The sequence below is a fragment of the Euprymna scolopes genome, chromosome 34 (assembly GCF_053919585.1).
Source record: "Euprymna scolopes isolate OS-2025 chromosome 34, ASM5391958v1, whole genome shotgun sequence".
NCBI classification, from domain to species: Eukaryota; Metazoa; Mollusca; class Cephalopoda; order Sepiida; family Sepiolidae; genus Euprymna; species Euprymna scolopes.
The window spans coordinates 38,029,271-38,042,710 of NC_136515.1; positions in this window are offsets into that span (position 1 = coordinate 38,029,271).

Here is a 13,440-nt window from a genome sequence, read left to right on the forward strand (position 1 = left end):
AATTATGGGGTTTATCTATTTTATTTTTACTTTCATCATATTTTGCTTTGGTTTTGATACTCCCAAATTCGAAGCTATCTCTTTACAACCCTTCCTTTTCATAACCTATCATACTTTCATAAATCAGAGTCCATTTTCTGTAGGCTGTTTTTGAATCAATTTATGTGATGTTTGGAATATATTTTCATACCATGATGCATGTGTACAGCATAGATTTTTTTCTGTACCCCCCCCTTTTTATTAAGTTGAATTATACATTTGCATCAAACTTAAAATTTTACGTTTTACATAACATAAAATCAAAATCTTACTGTAGTTAGTGAGGATCATTATTTCAAAAACTCAAAATCTTTCATTCTTTTGGAATTAGTATGTTCGTTTCTGAAGTCGTATTTTATAGGCTTATTACATTATTACATATAAATAAATAAAAACGAATCCAATACATGCATAAAATAACCCAATACATGCATAAAAAATAAAAATGTAAATTTAACAAAGATGTCTGTTCCAGCTGATCACATGACTGCTTTAAATAAATCTCATCTTTAACAGATGCCAAGATTTTTGCACATCTTGAATGATAATTTTTAAAAAATAATAATAAAAAAACAAACTTTATTATTATGTACTTATGCATCATGTCGAAATTAGTATAAATTCCAAAAATTATAAAGAATAATCCAGTAGAAGATGCACTAGATGTATTTTTTTTAGCAAAAATCATCCACAATTATGTTCACCCATTTTATGTTTTAAAATGGCAGAATTACAATTATTTAGTTAAAATGATAGATTCCAGTAATCTGCTCTGGATCTCAAGAACTCTTAAACATTAAAACATGATAAAATTCTATAAATCGATAAACCCGAGAAATTCATTTTTACTTTGTTTTTCTACTGGATCATTTTTCACGATTTTGGAAATTTATACTAATTTCAACATGACATGCAAGTGCATAATAATGTTTTCACCTGAAATGTGTTGGTTTAAAATATCACTAATCTGCACGAGCACACGTGATGATTTAAACAATAACAAGTCAAAGAAATATTTGAACGCTACAAGAATGGAATGGAATGAACAATTTGGATCGTTTTTTCATGTCATAAACAACAACTTTTCATTTACGTCTGTTTTTTTAGAAAGTTAAGTTGTTTGAGAGATTTGATCATTTCTTAAATACGCCAGAGTTTACTTTTTGGGAATAGAAAAGTTATTTATTTGTAAATTTTGATCACTGTCCGTTAATTACACACACACACACACAAAAAAAAACAAAAAAACCTGAACCAAGGTTACATCGACATCTTCCAGAAATTTACAGGAAGCTGTCGGTGGGTGGGGGGGAATTAGCCAATCAGCAGATGATGTTTTCGTTAATAGAAGAAAGAAAAAACTTTTCTGATACTTTTACTGAAATAAAAAAATGTTGATTTTTTTTTTTTTTCCAAAATAGCTAAAAAAGTAAAAAAGAGGTGAAAACTACAACATATGTTACCAATAGGTAGTTTAGCTATTCAGATAATTGTCCCAAAAATCAAAAATTAAACAAAATACTGATAGAAACACATCCAATAAATGTCACCAACACTGAAAATAAAATATTTTACAAGGATTTTGTCTAATTTCGATCTTTCAGTAATTATCGAGGCTCAATTATGGCTTGAATGATACCACAATTTTGTTCTTCACTCTAACTTGACAGATTTTACACTACTTTTATTCTTAACTAAAAAACACTTTAAAATAAGTTTAAACAGGAAAACTTACCCAAGTAAGTAAAAGAGTAACTTAGCTTACAATACCTGTTTTACTTTGAACGATTATTTTGAACATCGACATTTATTTGTTTTGTATCTATTTTTTTCACCTCATTTTTGCTTTGGTAACTATTCTGGAAAACAATCACAAAAAATTGTTTTCGATCACAGTTGTTCTCATATTTTCACATTAAAAAAAATTATTTCTCTGAAACATTTGTTGAATAAAAAAAAAAAATGCTTTTCTAAAAAGAAAAAAAAAAAAAAAGTTTTCATATTCAGTGTTTGCATCAACTTTTTTTAGCAACCTTTCCAGTTGCTTACCGTAAACTGCTAATGTGACCTTGGGTCAGGTTTTGGATCAGTACCATTTAGTAGGCGATTATGTGGGAACAGTCAGAAAAATTTGGTAAAAATAAGAAAAACAAAATAAAAAGTTAAAGTAGGATGAGTTTTGTAAATAAATTTAGCATAAAATAATCCCATATTGCCAAACAATTCTAACATTTTAAAAGTAGTTAACTAATAATTTTACCATCAATAATATAAATCGCCTTAAAAAAAAACTCCCAACAAAAAACACAATTCATCTTTCATAGAAAAATTTAAAAAAATAAAACAAATGGTTAACTACATTAAAAATGCTACAATACCTAATTTATGCTAAATTTATTTGCAAAAATGATCTGTCACTCAGAAATCTTAAAATTCTGCTCAGTTTTTTAGGGTGATCACATGTAATAGCCTAAAAAACTAGAATTTAATTCTTTTTTTCTTTTTGGTGGGGATGGTGATGATTTAGCTGGTGGTGTTAAACTAAAATAATACCTGCTTTATTTTGCACTATTATCCTCATCAACATCGATGTTTACGTTTAGACTGGTTTGGCTTTCTTCAGGTGCATTGTCTGTTTCTGGTGATGATTTTCCCGTTTTCGAATGTGAATGTTGTGCATTGCATGGTGTTGTGCATTGCATGGCGTTGTTTGCAGGCGTAAATCTGATTGAAGTCTTTATTTACACGTTTATTTTTAAACACATAAACATCTTGTGACAGACAATCATGTTGAGCATGACATTTTTTTTTTCAAACCGCTGAAATATATTTTAGTTGTCCACAATTCAACCTAATTAAAAAACAGAAATACAGAAAAATCTTTCCGTCATGAAATGAAATTGGTCAAGTAATTTTTTTTATACAGAGAGGCTGATTTTGCTCTCTATTTTTGGAGAGATAAAGGAAAAGTAACCAGTGATGCATTTAAAAATTTGAGAGTGAGATTCATTATCCTTGCTTCCTAATAGAATTTGACTTTTAGTAAAAATAAAAAAAAAATCTACTTGATCAATTTACTTGATTTTTGGAATATGATATTTTGTTCCATTACAGGTACATATATCAAAGATTTTTCTGTATTTATTTTTTTGATTCAGTTGAATTCTAGACAAGCACCATAGTTTTTTTATCCTTTGGTACAATTCCCAGACTGAACTAATATATATATATATATATATATATATATATATATATATATACACACACACCAACCAGGCTGACTGACAACGTTTAAATAAACTAGCAATTGATCAGACTCTTTCGAACAGGTGAACCCACTCTTCTTTTCACATGTGATATATACCAGACTTTTCTTGATCATCTTTAATAATAATCATTCATAAAAAAAAAAAAAAAAAAAAAAATTGGAACAAGAAAGTGCTACCCCCTGCCCCCACTTGTTTTTTTTAAATTAACTTTTTGATTGAAAAAAATTGTCAAAAGGCAAAACAAAATAAAATGAGGATCTCTGTTCAAACCAATCACATTACAATGATCAAAAATAGTTCAGGCTAAAAAAAAAAATACAATTCAGACAAGATTTACTGCTTATTTAAAAAAATAAAAGGAGGTGCTTGTTTGGAATAATAACAAAAATAAAAAAATTTATTTCATCTAAAAACCAAAGTTATCTACTTACCTGTTATGTTGAAATGAGTAACATTACTAAATTATTGCATAAAACATTTACTGACACGATCAACTGATCTGCCATTATTATTTTGAAATGTAACTTAAACAAGGAAAGTAACTTATAGTTTGGAATCTATTATTTAAGTAAAACCTGAAATTTTTCTTCAAAAGCAATTTTCATTAATATTTTTCTACTTTATCATTTTTTTGTAATGTTTGGATATGTTACTAATTTCCAAATGACAATTAAGTAGATAGCATTGCTTTTAGTTGAAATTCAATTTTTGGATTTTTGTTATTGAACAAACACATAAAAAATAACGATTTTACCAAAAATCACTTCAAAACTATAGAATAGGATCTTTTGCAAAAATAGATGTACAAATCTGAGATTCCATTAATAAAAAAACTGACAAAAAAAAAAAAATGTTAAAAAAGCATAACTATTGTCTACTTAATAAACTTTTTCGTGCAAATCAATTTCCTGAAATTCCAACTTGAATAGATAAATTAGATTTCAAAATTTTCTCAATGAGAAATGATATATTGGAATTATTCGAACCACTGTTCTTATCTTGGGTGTTATTGTGTTTCGGTCAATGTAACCTCCGTCATTCTTCAAGTGCATCTTGTCAAACTTTTGACATTATTATTTGGACTATTCTCATCTTGGTTTTCATCTTCATGTTTTGACCATCATAACTTCTGACCTTTAGGCACATTATTTCAGACTTCAGAACATACATGGGAGACAGCCATTTTGTACAATTAAATTTAAGGTTCCCAAATTTTATACTAGAATTGTTCACATAGACAACCACAAGCATTCTTGGTATCTGGAATGTTGCCACAGCATCCTGGACAGATATATGAATCTTGCTCAGAGTATTTTCAGTTTTAGAGGAGTAGGCAACTCTGAACACAATGAGTGATGCTTGATGCAAAGTTCTTTGCAAAAAGTTTGGAATTTTCAGATGCTGACACAATATTTGGAAAGTTGTCATACTGCACATCTGGGCAAGATTAGATTTAAAGTTTCCAAGTTTCATATGAAAATTGTCCACATGAACAACCAGTGCTAAAAGCATTGGTTAACAAGTGACAGTCTTCTGGAGATTAAAGGTTCAATCCTTAGATGGTAACTAAGAATAATAAAAATTAACACTTGTCTTGATCCGGTGTAGCATGCATACTGTGCAGGTTCAGCTTGTTTCACCCAAAGGAGAAAGTTTCTAGGAAACCTCAAATTCACAAGAAGTGGTCCTCAATCACATGCATATACTACTCTGGCAAAATAATTTTAATAATGTTCATTTCTTTTCAGGGAACTGTCGCTGTTCTCCTACATGCAATGCCAATATTCCCAAATGCTCACCCATTTGGTACTGACCAGGCTCAACATTGCTTAACTTTGATGATGGAATGAAAACCGGTGTATCCACATAATTATACCATATTAATACTTTAACCAGGTAATGGCTGACAGAATGAGAACAATTTATGTCCATGGATTAAATAAATAAAGGGTCCAGTTCAAAATTTTGTACATGTTTCCAAAATTCAACCAAAAGGTTCCTAATTTGAGTACCTTAACCAGTCTGGGTTGAGCCAGCTCCTCCTTGTAGCACACACCAAGCACAATGGTCTGCAGCAGCCAAGATAATGATGGGCAGCCAGACCCAGGACCAGAGCTAGATTCAACGTTGGCTTTGATGGTATGTAACCACATCTGCTGGTTTTCTGGGTGTCGTCACCAATCAGAGAGTGGTTCTGGACTTATTGCTTCATGAATGAACTCTGCTAGGTTGCAGGATGGTCGAATAAGCGAAGTCACCTCTTTAGAAGAACCTTATAGTTATACTACACATTTAGACAAGAATAGGTTTAAGGCTCCCTAATTTAATACTTGAATTGTCCGCATGAGCATGAGGCAAACAACGTTAGTTAACAATCAGTTTTAAGTTGTAACAGACCGCGGACACATGTATGCAAATACCAAGCCACGTGCAAAGTACATCACAGTAGGGAAAAAGAAAGACTATAAAAAGAATGTGTATATAGACAGACGAGGACGTTTGAGAGGACAGAGGTCAAAGAGAAGGCGCATGATCACGTTTTATTTGGGAAAGTACCCAAAAATAACTATCGTTCTTAAAAAAGAAAAATAGAGGAGAGTTATTATTTCTCCTCTGTTCCTTGCGACATACTTTGCTACAATGTGTTGGGTCCCAGGTGTGTATGTGTAAACGTATGTAGTTACAAAGTGAAAATCTTCTAGACGTTAATGTTTCAATCTTTACTACAGACGATAATAACTAAAAATATAAATTAATATATTTACCTAGTAATGACTGACACGATGAGAACAATCTACCCCCTGGGTTAAATAAAGGATTCAGTTTAAAATGCTGTACATGTCTCCAAATTTGACTAAAACGTTCCTAAATGTGAAAGAAAGTCAGAGGTAATATTTGCTGAAATTTTGTGAATAAAACAATTAAGATGAAATAGTGTCGCAGATTTTCCAAATTATCAATTCTCTTATTTTTAGTAATTTTTTGAGATGAGGATCGATAATTTGGATTATTCAGACTACTGTTCTCACCTTAAGTGTTATTAGCACAACGTTTTGGCTGATGCAACCACAAAATTTTTTCAATACATCTTGTCAAATTCAGAAATCTAGAAAATTTCAAACGTAACCTTTAATTCAATTCATTGGGTTCAACTTGCTCGTTCATTCTGTTAGCCAGGAGTAGTCTTAATTCATAAATTCTTAGTATCGTCCATACTGAAGATTGAACCTTCAACCTCAAAAAGACTGTCATTTAGAACGGATTAATACTGGCACATCAGATGAAGTAATTATCAGTTTGAATGGACACTCTTCTGTGGTTGAAGATTCAATCCTTAGTAGAGTCGATACAAAGAATACAATTATAAATTAATGAAAACTTTTACCTAGTCATGGCTGACAGAACCAGAAAGCTACATTGCGGATTAAATAAAGAATTCTGCAGATATTCCTAAGCTTGAAAATTCATACCTGTAGAAGGTTATATCAGATGAAATATTCTGACAATAACATCAAAGATGAAAATAATAGTCCGAAATATCAAAATTATCAATCCTCATCTAAAGAATTGTTTTTTAATTCTAAATATTATTTGGTTGATAAAAAATCAGGAAAATATTTATACCCAAATGTATCGTTCTTAATTATTTTCACATATGAAAATTGATGGTTTAAAGTTCATTTCAGATTAAAAAAAAAAAAAAAGGTTAAAAAATTGCCCAAAAGACGGCAAGAGAAGAAACAATCTTACCATTTGCTCAGACCTCATAACAAAAAAATGTGTACATTGCAACAGAGTTGCGTATTAAATGCAGAATACAAATCTACAAGACAAATAGTGGTTCTTCAAAAAATCTACAAAAGAATTAACAGGCAGTATAACAAGAAAAGTTATTGATGGATATTAAAAAATAATCTACAAAAGAAACATTAGGGTTAGGATTTTTTTTCCCCTTTTTGCGTTTTTGGTTATTTTACAACCCCTTTTTTTTTCTTTGTTTTTTTTAAAGTTATTTCATTATCACATCAAAATAATTAAGTTTTGTTTTTTTTACGGATTTTCAATAGAATTTATTTTTGTGCAGACATTCATCTGTCCATTTCAGATATGCCCCAAACAGCCCAGCTGTTATGTCCATCATTAGATTTAGGATCCCTTTGTGTCCAATGGCATTATTTAATATCTTTCATTAAGTCACTTTTTTTTTTCACACTTTGAATTCATATGGCTGAGAGAAGAGGGCAGAAGGTAAAACAGTGTAACAAATCTTTTTCTTATAAAAAAAATAAAAAACAAAAACAACAAAAAAACAAATCTATACATCAACAAGAGATTCACTTGTAACATTATGTTTGTTGGCACTGAATATGGACAGTTTTTTTTTGTTTTGTTTTTTTGAGGAGAGAAAGAGGGAAAATGGATAATCCAGAAGATATTGATATATTAAAATGCCTTAAAAATATTTCATTATTTTTGTGTTCTACTCACTCTCAATGTCTTATTTGTGTACACTGCTTCAAATGCTTATTTCAGATGTACCGAAGTGGCACTCACCCTAGGCAGATTGAACCGGCTTCCTCCAAAGGAGAAAGTTTAATGGGAATATCAAATTTATAAGCAATCGCCAATGTACCAACAGGTTTTCCTTCACTATCACATATAAACATTTTTTTTATTATTATTCAACGATATTAACATCATTCATATTAAAAAATATTACTATTATAAGTCTGATGAGATTATTATATATATATATATATATATATATATATATATATATACATACACACGTCTAAAATATACACATCCAATGTTTTATTTCATTCACACATCTCCTACATAATCATTTGTCATCTTATCACCCCCCCCCATGGAATTAATATTTTTTATTACTATTACTGAAATCTTTATTGAAATAAAATAGTGTAAAATGAAACAATTTTATCCTATTAAAAAAAAATTCCTCACTATGGAATTAAATCCACCATAATGCATTTTGCTTTCTTCATAAACAAGTCAGTCATTAAAAAAAAAAAAAAAAAAAAAAAAAAAAATCAATTACTTTGCCATCTTTCAAAAGTTGAAAGTGATTTGAAAATATCTGTTGATAGAAATCATTCTAACTGGTTTTAAAATTCTCAACAAATTCTCATTTAATTAAAAGATTGAAAGTTTTGAAAACTGTTTATAGTTTCAAAATAAGAAAAAAAAATCAACACAAAAATGAAATAAAATACTCTTGAGTAACATCAGTTGTATACTGGTGGTAAAAAAACCTATTGGCACTTGTGCCTCAGACCCACATGAAGATTAGAGGATTTGACTATCTACTGGCCAAAAAGGTGGTCAGTTTTAGGTTTAAAACAAAGGACAAATAGATTGACCATCGATTTCTGATTAATGATATTTTAAACTGCAACAAAGTGGACGATTATATCACCGGAAATGCGGACACTCTCAGAGATGGAAACCTCTAAAATGACTATACATGGAGAAGTGTAACATTTAACTTCATCAAAAAGATTGATCTAATTTCTTTAAAATCTATAACTTCTTTTTTAATTTATTCAACACATTTGAACAAATTAATAACAATTAAAATTGTATGTAAAAGTTTTTTTGTATCAAAATATTGTTTCTGAATATTTTGGGGGGGAGAAGTGGGGATAAAAATAAAGGAAAGCTCTTCATCTGTGACCCAAGGGCCAGAAGTGAATAATCATTATATAATGGATAGATCTTTTAAAATTTTATTTAATCTGTTTCTTTTATGTTCATCGTTTGATTCAAAAAATTTGTTGAATAAACTTATGCTTCTTCTACAGCTATAATAACAAAAAAAAAGTGAAAAGAAAATTAATGTTGATATACTACTAATTAGTGACTTCCTTCAAAGAGGAAAAAGTATATATGTAGACAGAATTTATATATATAAAAAAATAAATAATTTTAGTAATAATAATAATATATATATATATATATATATATATATATATACACACACCCTTGTATAAAATACTTGAAATGGACTATAGAAAAATGTAATTACGTTACAGAAAACAATTTGCTTCGTCAGGGCTAAAATTAATGAAGCTAAAACTCTGCAATGGGCTCAAAAGAAACAGAAATTAGAGATCATCATTCTCTCCAAAAGACGGATACAGAAAAGCTCTACATTGGTATATTTTATCAATATATTTATTATTATAAGTTTATTTTATCAATATATTTGAATGTATTTAATTAATATATATCAATCTTGCTCTAGAATTTTTCGCATTTCATCCCTGTGAGATTATGAGCACAAAATGCAGAAAATTCTGTGTAGCTTGCCATAGATATTAAAAAAAAAATAAAAATTATATATATATATATATATATATATATATATATATAGAGAGAGAGAGAGAGAGAGAGAGAGAGAGAGCTTGTTGCAGAGAAACAATGAGATAGAAAAGGAGTGAAAGAAACGTAGGTAGATATAATAGGCTTTGTCCATTGTCTAGTATACCTAAGTTTAAAATATACTTTCCATTGTTAAACATTCAAATGAAATGGACAAATTTCATGAAAGGATCCAGATTTAAATTTTTTTTGAAAACTGAAACAATTTTAATATCAAAAGAAAAATCATGCACAGAAATATTTATTTCTAGACAAAAGCATCTTAATCTCATCCGACCTCTTAATAAATTTAATCAAAATTAGTTTGTAGGAAATTATTTTTTTTAATACGTTTAGTACATCTCTATATAGCTGGCATTGTTCCACTTAAGATTGAAAAACGATCTATGAATGGTTATCTTATAAATATTTGTAGAAATACAACAGCATACTAAATAACAATTGAGAAAGTTGAAAAATACTGGAAATTGTAACCGGGTCGTTAAACGGAATCGGAATCACCGGGACTTTACCAAAATGCCAGTCTAAGAAATGTTATAAATTGCCTGTATTTACTTGTTTCTTCACAAAAACAAAGTTAGATTTGCTTATAATGTGGTAGAAATGAATATCAATGATGGGAAGAATGGAGTTCTGATGTGTTAAGAATTATGGAATAAAAACATTTTAAACTTTTACATTTAAAATAAATTTCTATATTATATGGTTTCTTTTCGTTTTCCAATTAGATAAAGACCACTTTTATTTCCAGACAAAACCGGGTTGATATTTCTAATGTGTGTGTGTATTTACTCAGCATATTTTTTTTTATTTAAGCAAACGTTACTAAGTAAGTTCTTTTGCTTAATGTGACTATTTTAAACCTGAAAAATGAAGTCTAAAACAAAAACAGTATTTTTTAACATTTGCACACACACACACACACATAACATTTGTCTAAATCTCTTTTTTTGCTTGAGATCTTTCAATTTTTCAAATAAGTCTCAAACACACTGACATTTAATGACAATATGCTGCATAAACACAATCTATATATATATATATATATATATATATATATATGTATATATGCTGTATTTTGGAGTAATTGTGCCAAGTCCAGGGTAATTGCGCGAACTAGCTAAAAGTGCTTTTCTGGCAACCATGCATATAAAGAGCACTTTTTTTAGTGTACGCAATTACCCCAAAGTACGGTGCATATATATATATATATATATATATATATATATATATATATATATATATATATCTGATGAGTCTTTATGAGGATGAAATACAGAAAATTATGTGTACGTTATTGTCATATATATTAACATATGTATACATATAGGTTAAATTAAAAACCCAGTTTTCTCTTAAATAATGAGTTGCTATATATTATGTGTGTGTGTTTCTTGGCTAAAAGTAATGAATTTATTCAAATTTGACTAAAAAAAATTTATAGAAAAACGTAAGCATGTAAAATTATAAATTTTATTATTTCTAATGGTTTTCTGCTCTTTATCAACTTATTTTATAAAAAAATGAAACTTATAAAAAAAAACTGAACATTTAATTTTGTGCAATATCATTTTTTCCCTTACATTTAAGTCAGTGAAGTCTATGAAAAGGAAAAAGAAAATGGTCGTCTTACAATGAACCTATAAACCTTTATCTTCTTGTTAAGAGTAAATGTTTCCTTTAGCCAACAAACTTATTTCAAAACACAAGTTCTTCTCAGTCTCCCTAAAGATTTTTGCAAATGTTTTGTGTTTGTTCAGTTTTAAAATTCACTTTGTTTTCTTTTTGGCTTGTGCATATTTGTGGACAGAAATTTCACATTATGGGGTGTATGGTATGTTTGGTTTGAAATGTTTGGCTATTTGAGAGTATTATAGCGTTTTTTGTTTGTTTTTTTTATCTGATTATGAGTTATTAAATCTAAAACATAATTGGACATTTTTAACAAGGGCTAACAAAACAAAAACAGGCATGAAAAGAATAAAAAACAAAAAATGTTACCAAAGGCAAGATAAGTTACTCTTTTACTTACCTGGATTTTTTTGTGATTTAACTTATTTTAAAGTGTTTATTTACTTCAAAACAAAACTAGTGCAAAGTCTCGAGTTAGAACCAAAAAATAGAAGTCTTGTTAGTCATGTTGACCCTTGATAATCACTGAAAAATTGAATAATTAACAAAATGCTGGTAGAAGCTCAATAAATGTCACAACAATGAAAAAATATAAGTTTTACAAGTATTTTGTTCTTTCGATTTTCAGGCAATTATTGATGATCAACATGACTGTAATGAGATCAGCGTTTGTTTTAACAGATTTGACACTAGTTTTGTTTCAAAGCAAAACACTTTAAAATAAGTTAAACACACAAAAACAACTTATCCGAGTAGGTAGAAGGGTAACTTATCTTGAATTTGGTAACATTAATTTGTTATATGTTTGTTCACTCTTTTTTTTGTTTTGTTATCTAATGTTAAAAATGGTCGGCTAATTTTGTCTCGTCTATGTATCTGCTATTTGGCCATTTGAGTAAAGGATGTAATATATGGCGTCTTTGTCAAATGCAAAGAAATTCATAATTTTTTTTTTTTTTTTACCAAGATAAATTTTTAATTACAACAAAAGCAAATGTGGATTTATCTTATAACCATCATTATGTTATGAAAATATGGCAAGTTAGCTACACAGAATTTTCTGCATTTCATCCAGGCTATTGCCTGATGAATCCTTATGATGGTGTAAAAACAGAAAATTCTGTGTAGCTTAATTGCCATATATATATTTTCAATACTTACTACCTAGCTTTACTCATGTATTGAGCACCATTGAAATAAATACTCAAATAGATACATAAAATTTGATGTTATATATATATATATATATACACGCACAACCCAGCCTCCTTTTATTTCCCTATTTACTTGCCTCCCCATAAGGATAGGATGTGATACAAAGTCAAGCTAAAAGTGGAGTATCATCAGACTAGTTTTAAATAAAAAAAATAATTTCTAAATAATATTTTTCATTTGTGGTAGCCTTTAGATAAGCTGCAATATTAGAAGTCACACCATATCAGTTAAATTGATGTTATTGTTCTGGTCTATCCATTTTTCTCCATTCATCTCCATGCACACACCCATGTAAGCAAACTATTTTGGACACAATCTGACTGAGCCTGCCATGTAATCCAGCACATTCTTCTGTAACAGATTTAACAATTTTGACACAGGAATTCTTTTGTATGGGTTAGGATTGTGTGGATCTTAAAACCCGATGGTCAGATCACTCCACACCAAAAAATAGATGTCCAAGTAGCATGATCATGTGTCATTATGCTCTTGAGGAAGAAAGAATGGACGAAAATATTAAGTTTCTGAATTTTTTGAGAGAGAAGAGGATTAATTATTCGTATCATTTAGATTATTGGAACTACTGTCCTCATTTTGAGCATTATTTTTATAACATTTTGGTCAATGTGATCTCCGATTTTCTTCAGGTGTACCTTGTCAAACTTTGGAATCTTGCAGACCCATGGTGAATAAAGTACTTGGTAAAATTCAGTTGTAAAATAACACTTTCTGGAAGTTAAAGGTTTAATCCTCAGTGCAGGCGATACTAAAAATACAATTGTGAATTACTTACGACTTCTACACAGTCATGGCTGACAAAATGAGAGAATGCTACACCCATGGATGAAATTCTGTGCAGATTACCAAGTTTGACAAAGAT